The following is a 7,998-nucleotide window of genomic DNA, read 5'->3' as shown; positions in this document are numbered from 1 at the left end:
ACTTTATTCATAAAAATCTTCAATCACATTCAAAACCATTTCAAAAACAACATTACAAGGGTACAATCCAGGTTAAACTTTTACAAAATGTATCACCAGGTGCATCAGTACAAACAATATTACAGTCATTTACAGCCTTTCATTTTGATCTGTACAGCCCGAGGGGCTCTAAACAGTTCCCAGTCTCTCGGTGCGCTGTGGTAGAAAGGTCTTAGACAGCGACCCTTCCCCATTGCGCCTTTGCGGCAACTGCCCCAAGCTTTAGTGCGTCCCTCAGCACGTAGTCCTGGACTTTGGATTGTGCCAGTCCGCAACAATCGGTCGGGGACAACTCTTTGTGCTGGAAGACCAACAAGTTTCGGGCAGACCAAAGCGCGTCTTTCACCGAGTTGATGATCCTCCAGCTGCAGTTGATGTTTGTCTCGGTGTGTGTCCCTGGGAACAGCCCGTAGAGCACAGAGTCCTGTGTCACAGAACTGCTCGGGATGAACCTCGACAGCAACCACTGCATCTCTCTCCAGACTTTCTTTGCAAAGGCACAATCCACCAGGAGGTGAACAACGGTCTCTTCCCCACCACAGCCACCTCGAGGGCATCGTGCAGAGGGGGTGAGACTCCTGGCGTGTAGGAAGGATCTGACGGGGAGGGCCTTTCTCACCACCAGCCAAGCTACGTCTTGGTGCTTGTTGGAAAGTTCTGGCGATGAGGCATTCTGCCAAATGACTTTGACAGTCTGCTCGGGGAACCATCCCACAGGGTCCACCCTCTCCTTATCCCTCAGGGCCTCTAGGACGTTACGTGCTGACCACTGCCTGATGGACTTGTGGTCAAAGGTGTTTTTCTGCATAAATTTTTCCACCAGGGACAGGTGGTACGGCACGGTCCAACTACTTGGAGCGTTCCGCGGCAGCGTGGCCAGACCCATCCTTCGCAACACCGGGGACAGGTAGAACCTCAGCACGTAGTGACACTTGGTGTTTGCGTACTGAGGGTCTACGCACCGCTTGATGCAGCCGCACACAAAGGTGGCCATCAGTATGAGGGCGATGTTGGGCACGTTTTTTCCCCCTTTATCTAGAGGCTTGTACATCGCGTCCCTGCAGACACGATCCATTTTCGACCTCCAGATAAAGCGGAAGATGGCTCCAGTGATCGCCATCGCGCAGGAGTGTGGAATGGGCCAGACCTGCGCCACGTACAGCAACAGCGAGAGTACCTCACACCTGATGACCAGGTTCTTACCCGCAATGGAGAGGGAGCGTCGCTCCCACATGCCCAGTTTCCTCTTCACCATAGCCACTCGCTCCTTCCAGTTTCTAACGCATGCCCCGGTCCCTCCGAACCATATCCCCAGCACCTTCAGGCCGTCAGCCCTGACAGTGAAGGGGACAAAGGATCGGTCAGCCCACTTCCCAAAGAACATGGCCTCGCTCTTCCCACGATTTACCTTGGCTCCCGAGGCCAGTTCGAACTGGTCGCAGACGTGCATCAGTCTGCGCACCGACAGCGGATCCGAGCAGAAGACGGCGACGTCGTCCATGTACAGGGAGGCTTTTACCTGAGTGCCTCCACTGCCTGGGATCGTCACTCCTCTTATGCCCGGATCCTTCCTGATGGACTCGGCAAAGGGTTCTATGCAGCACACGAAAAGGACAGGCGAGAGAGGGCAGCCCTGCCTGACTCCAGATTTAATCGGAAAGCTATCTGTTTCCCACCCATTGATTGAGACTGCGCTACTGATGTTAGTGTAGAGCAGTTGGATCCAATTTCGAATTCCCTCCCCAAACCCCATTTTGGAGAGCACATCCCCCATGTAGGTGTGCGATATTCTGTCAAAGGCCTTCTCCTGATCCAAGCTGATGAGGCAGGTATCCACACCCCTGTCCTGTACATAGGCAATCGTATCCCTGAGCAGCGCCAGGCTGTCAGAGATCTTCCTGCCTGGCACAGAGCAGGTCTGGTCAGGGTGAATCACCAATTCCAGAGCGGATTTGACCCGGTTGGCGATGACCTTGGACAGAATCTTATAGTCCACATTCAACAGTGAAATGGGTCGCCAATTTCTAATTTCCTCCCTTTCCCCCTTGTGCTTGTAGATGAGGGTGATGATGCCTTTCCTCATGGATTCTGACATACTACCGGTCAGGAGCATACTCTCGTACACTCCTAGCAGGTCTGGGCCGATCAAGTCCCACAGAGCCGAATACAACTCCGCCGGCAAGCCGTCGCTTCCGGGGGTTTTACTCTTCTCGAAGGACTCGAGGGCCTTAGTCAGTTCCTCAGGAGTTAGCGGTTTGTCCAGGCTCTCCCGCGTACTGTGGTCTAAGACCTCCGTGATAGAGGACAGGAAGGACTGGGAGGCCGTGCTGTCCGTGGGCTTCACGTCATACAGTCCGGCATAAAAGGATTTGCTGATCCTCAGAATGTCGGACCGTGATGACTTTACTGAGCCGTCTTCTTCCTTCAGGCTGCTGATCACAGAGCGCTCTCTGTGTACCTTTTGGAAGAAGAAACGTGAGCACGTCTCATCCTGCTCCACGGAGCGGACTCTGGAACGGAAGATGATCTTGGAGGCCTCCGAGGCAAAGTGCGAGGCTTGCTGGCCCTTCACCTCTTGGAGCTCCTCCTTGACATCGACCCCCATCGACTGCAGCCGGAGCAGATTCTGCATCTTTTCCTGGAGTCGGGACATTTCCCTCTGTTCCTTTCTAGCTTTCTGGGTGCCTTTGAGGATGAAGAACCTCTTGATGCTTCCCTTGATCACTTCCCACCAGTGTGTCAGGGACTCAAAGAGGGGTTTCACGGTTCTCCAACCTTTGTAATCCCTCTTGAGCTCCTCAATGTTCTCTGGGGTCAGCAGTTGCACATTTAGCTTCCATGCCCCCCTGCCCACCCTCAGGTCTTCCTCCAAGTGGCAGTCCGCCAGTAGGAGGCAGTGGTCAGAGAAGAACACCGGCTTGACCTCGGTGGATCTGACTGTGAATGCACGGGACACAAACAGGAAGTCTATCCTGGAACGAATGGACCCGTCTGGCCGCGACCAGGTGTATCTACGCTGCGCTCCGTCTGCAGGGTTGCTGAAGACGTCGTGCAGCTTGGCATCCTTAACTGTTTCCATCAGGGATCTGGACGTAGCGTCCAATCTGCTTCCGGCCCTGCCGGATCGTCCAGCCGCATCGATGATGCAGTTGAAGTCCCCGCCCAGAATGACCGGCCTGGAGGTCGCCAGCAGCAGTGGGAGCTGCTGAAAAACCTCCAGCCGCTCAGCCCCTTGTGCCGGGCCGTACACGTTAATTAACCGGAGTGGAGCGTTCTTGTACATTACGTCTGCTACCAGGAGTCGCCCGCCCACCACCTCCTTGACCTCGGAGACGGTGAAGTTGCCTCCCCGCAGCAGAATACCCAGGCCGGAGGAACGAGAGTCGTTTCCGCCCGACCAGATCGATGGCCCGTGGGACCACCATCGTGACCATTGCCTGTAGGAGCTGAGGTGCGGTATCGCACACTCCTGCAGAAACAACAGGTCAGCTTTGACCTTGGCTAGGTAGTCCAAGGTCGCAACACATCGCGTAGTAGATTTAATGCTACGCACATTTATGGATACAATCTTTAAACCCATATTAAAGCATTTATTCTCCTACCAAACCCACTGTCTCTGAGAGTCCCAGACCTTTAGTCTGCTCCTTCATACCCGTAGTGAGCTCAAATTCCTTCACTTTGGATGGGCTGAGGTAGATCTCCTTGGCCGTGTTCTGCTCCGGTGGCATCTGGAGGTTCACGTAGTGAGCGGATTTTGAGATGACCTTTGCTGGAGAAGCTTCTCCAAAACTCACCCCCTCTGGGGGGTTGCTGTTCCCGGCTTCCTGGAGCTGGGGTGCGATGATTGCCTCACTGCTCCCAGATTCCAGGGGATGTGGTGCACTGGCCTCCTCAGGTTGCAGGCAAAGTTGGGGTGCGTTGGTCTCCTTGTTGTCTCCAATTTTCTGGAGCTCGGGTGTCTCGTCCTCCAACGCCCTGGAGCTTTGCCGCCTCTTCTGTCGGTGCCGCTCTGGCACTTCCTCATCCGAAGAGCTGCTGCCCTTGTCATCCGTGTCGGATGGGAGACGCCTCTTGCCGCTTCTCTGGGAAACGCCTTTGCTTCTTCTTCGCTCCCTCTTACTTTTCTTGTTCTTCACCGTCCGCCACTCCCCCTGCTGCTTTTCCACTGCTGCCTCCTCCTCCATTGATTCGCTGTCCTGAGGACTGGAAGGTTCAGGGGGTAGTGCTGTTGATTGGCTCTCTGTTGCCTCAATCTCTTTCTCCACCTTGTCTCTCTCTGTGTCCTCCTTTGTCCCGTTGAGCTCCCTGGGGGCCTTGGTGGTTGGAGTGACACGGAACATTTCTTCTGCTTCCCCGTGGTCGGCTTTGGCTGCCTGTGCGTAAGTACGGCAGCGTTTGGGGCAGGTCCTGTAGAGGTGACTTGCCTCGCCACACAGGTTGCAGCACTTGGCCTGTTTGCAGTCTTTTGTCTGGTGCCCTTCCTGTTTGCAGATCTTGCAGAGGGAGGCGCTGCAGTTGGCCGCCACATGACCAGCCTTGCCGCATGAGCGACAATGCTTGGGTTGCCCAGCGTAGACCAGGTAGCCACGGTTTCCCCCGATAGCGAAACTGGAAGGAGGGTGGAAAATGGCTCCCTTACCATCGGTCTTTAGCGTGACCTTAAACAGGCGTTTGCCTGTCCAGATCCCCAAGTCGTCTCGAATCTCGGTGCCGCTCCCCACCTTATCGAAGTACCTGGTGAGGAAGGTGACCACGTCGGCGACAGGGACGAAGGGGTTGTACACATGCACCATCACCTCACGTTCCCGTTGCAACGGCAGAGAAAAGTGCGGCTCCGCCGTCAGGATCTTCATCTCCGGCAGGTCTCTCTTCTCCTCGAACACCCTCAGGAGCCGGACGCAGTCTGCCACCCGCTTGAACGTCACGTCAAAATAACCGCCTTTGCGGGAGTCGTGCAGGGTGAAGATCTCCGTAGCTTGGAAGCCGCACGCCTTCAACAGGATCCTCCTGGTGAAGAAGCCCCGATCCATAGGTGATCCTCCTTCGCTGTGGTTCACCGTGACTCGGACGGTGATAGGTAACCCACGGTATGGATTTCGATTGCGATTGGTTATAGCCCTTCCATCCCGACCTTGCCTTGGTAGGACCATGGTGTCGCCCCTGCAACACTTGATCTTAGCCAAAAGGCCGAGAAGCGATTCCATTCGCCTTCCTTGTTACCTGCTGTACCTGCATACTAGCTTTCAGCGATTCGTGCGCGAGGACACCCAGATCCCTCTGTGCTGAAGCATTTCTGAAGTTTCTCTCCATTTGAATAATAAGTCGCCTTTTTATTCTTCTGACCAAAATGGATAACCGCACACTTATTAAACTTATTTAACTTAGTTAAACTCCATCTGCCAAATTTTGGCCCATTCACCTAACCTGTCCATATCCATTTGTAAATTTCTTATTTCTTCATTGCAACTTACTTTCCCACCTATTTTGGTGTCATCTGCAAATTTAGCTATAGTACCTTCTACTCCTGAATCCAAGTAAATAGTTGGGGGCCGAGGACCGAACCCTGTGGCACCCCACTAGTTACAGCTTGGCATCCACAAAAGACCCATTTATCTTGACTCTCTGCTTTCTGTTGGTTAGCCAATCCTCTATCCAAGCTAATATATTACCCTTAGCTGCGTGTGATCTTATCTTGTGTATTAATCTTTTGTGCGGCACCTTATCAAATGCCTTCTGGAAGTCCAGACATACTACATCTACAGGATCCCCGTTATCCACTTTGCTTGTCACATCTTCAAAGAACTCTAGCAAATTAGTCAAACACGATTTACTCTTCGTAAAGCCATGCCGACTCTGAGGGATTGCATTTTGACTTGCATTTTAGGAAGGTAGTGGAGGCATTGGAGAGAGTGCAGAAGAGGTTTACGAGTTTGGTTCCAGGGGCGAGGAAGTTGAGTTATGAAGTAAGATTGGAGAAGTTGGGACTGTATTCCTTGGGGAAAAGAAGTCTGAGAGGAGACTTGATAGAGGTATTGAAAATCATGAGGGGTCTGGAGAGAGTAGATAGGGAGAAACTGTTTGCACCGGGGCAAGGATCGAGAAGGAGAGGGCACAGGTTTAAAGTAACTGGCAAAAGAAGCAAAAGCGATAGGAGCAGCGAGCGGTCAGGGTCTGGAATGCACCACCTGATAGCGCGGCGGAGGCAGGTTCAATTGAAGAGGGAATGAGATGATTATTTGAAAAGAAAGCATGTGCCGGGTTACGTGGAGAAGGCAGGAGAAAGGCACGAGGTGAAATGTTCACCGGGAGAGCTGGTGCAGGCACGACGGGCGGAATGGGCTCCTTGTGCAATGTAAGGATTGTGTGAATGTGGATGTAGAGGTTTCGGAGTAGCTGTGTAAAGTGTGTGAGCTTTGAGGTGTGAGTTTTGATTGTTGCTGTGTCAGCAGCAGCAGCGGCAGCGGCAGCAGAGAGCTGGTTTAAAATGTTGTGAGGCGAAAGGTGCAGCTGAGAGAGTGTTTGAGAGGTGTATTTGCAAGTGAAAGCTGTTTTTGTATAAGTGAGGTAGAGTGTTTGTGAGATGAGAGTGCTGTCTGTGAGTGTTGGGTGAGCGTGCGTGTTTTTTGTGTGTAGCTGCTGCGGGTGAGTGAGTGAGAGAGAGAGAGAGAGAGAGAGAGAGAAAGAAAGAAAGTTGGATAAAAACAAAAAGCTAAAAGCTACTGCGGATGCTGGAAATCCAAAACAAAATAAAAACAGAATTACCTGGAAAAACTCAGCAAGTCTGGCAGCATCGGCGGAGAAGAAACCAGTCAACGTTTCGAGCCCTCATGGCCCTTCAGCAGAACTGAAGCATAGTTTCAACAAGGGAGAAATATAAATTGGTTTAAGGTGGGTGGGGGGGGAAGAGACACATTGAGGGTGTAGTGTGAGCAGATAATCAAAAGATGTCAGAGACAAAAGGGTCAAAGAGGTGTTGAAGGTGGTGGTCTTTGTCTGAGAAAAGTGCTAATTAAGAATGCAAGACAGGATATTCAAAGTACAGCTCTAGTGGGGGTGGGGTGGAAAGACTAAAGACCTTTAGTCTTTCCACCCCACCCCCACTAGAGCTGTACTTTGAATATCCTGTCTTGCATTCTTAATTAGCACTTTTCTCAGACAAAGACCACCACCTTCAACACCTCTTTGACCCTTTTGTCTCTGACATCTTTTGATTATCTGCTCACACCACACCCTCAATGTGTCTCTTCCCCCCCACCCACCTTAAACCAATTTATATTTCTCCCTTGTTGAAACTATGCTTCAGTTCTGCTGAAGGGCCATGAGGGCTCGAAACGTTGACTGATTTCTTCTCGGCCGATGCTGCCAGACTTGCTGAGTTTTTCCAAAGAAAGTTGGATTTTGGAACATGTACATGTTGAGAAGTAAAGAAAGCAGATGTTTGTAAGAAAACTATTTTTAGCATTGAAAATCCCCTGGAAAGGGGAGGGTGCACCGTTCCCAGAGATACTGCAATACCGGGTCGATGCGTGGAGTGGACGGAGCAAGCCCCTATTCCATCTCCCTGCTCCAAAAATCAATTTAATATATGGTCCCCAGATAAGGGACGTATCAGATATTAAACTGATAAGAACAGATTTTTTTTTTTTTTTTTGTAAAAATATACTTTATTCATAAAAATCTTCAATCACATTCAAAACCATTTCAAAAACAACATTACAAGGGTACAATCCAGGTTAAACTTTTACAAAATGTATCACCAGGTGCATCAGTACAAACAATATTACAGTCATTTACAGCCTTTCATTTTGATCTGTACAGCCCGAGGGGCTCTAAACAGTTCCCAGTCTCTCGGTGCGCTGTGGTAGAAAGGTCTTAGACAGCGACCCTTCCCCATTGCGCCTTTGCGGCAGCTGCCCCAAGCTTTAGTGCGTCCCTCAGCACGTAGTCCTGGACTTTGGA

General features: G+C 51.4%; 1 pseudogene; it reads right to left on the bottom strand.

The window, feature by feature from the left end:
* Positions 1–7,520: 7,520 nt before the first annotated feature.
* LOC144673886 (U2 spliceosomal RNA) lies at positions 7,521–7,700 on the bottom strand (annotated as a pseudogene).
* Positions 7,701–7,998: the final 298 nt, after the last annotated feature.

Source organism: Cetorhinus maximus, unplaced genomic scaffold (assembly GCF_964194155.1).
Source record: "Cetorhinus maximus unplaced genomic scaffold, sCetMax3.hap1.1 HAP1_SCAFFOLD_510, whole genome shotgun sequence".
Classification (NCBI taxonomy): domain Eukaryota; kingdom Metazoa; phylum Chordata; class Chondrichthyes; order Lamniformes; family Cetorhinidae; genus Cetorhinus; species Cetorhinus maximus.
The sequence above is the reverse complement of the archived record's forward strand: the minus strand, read 5'-3'. Positions and strand labels throughout refer to the sequence as shown.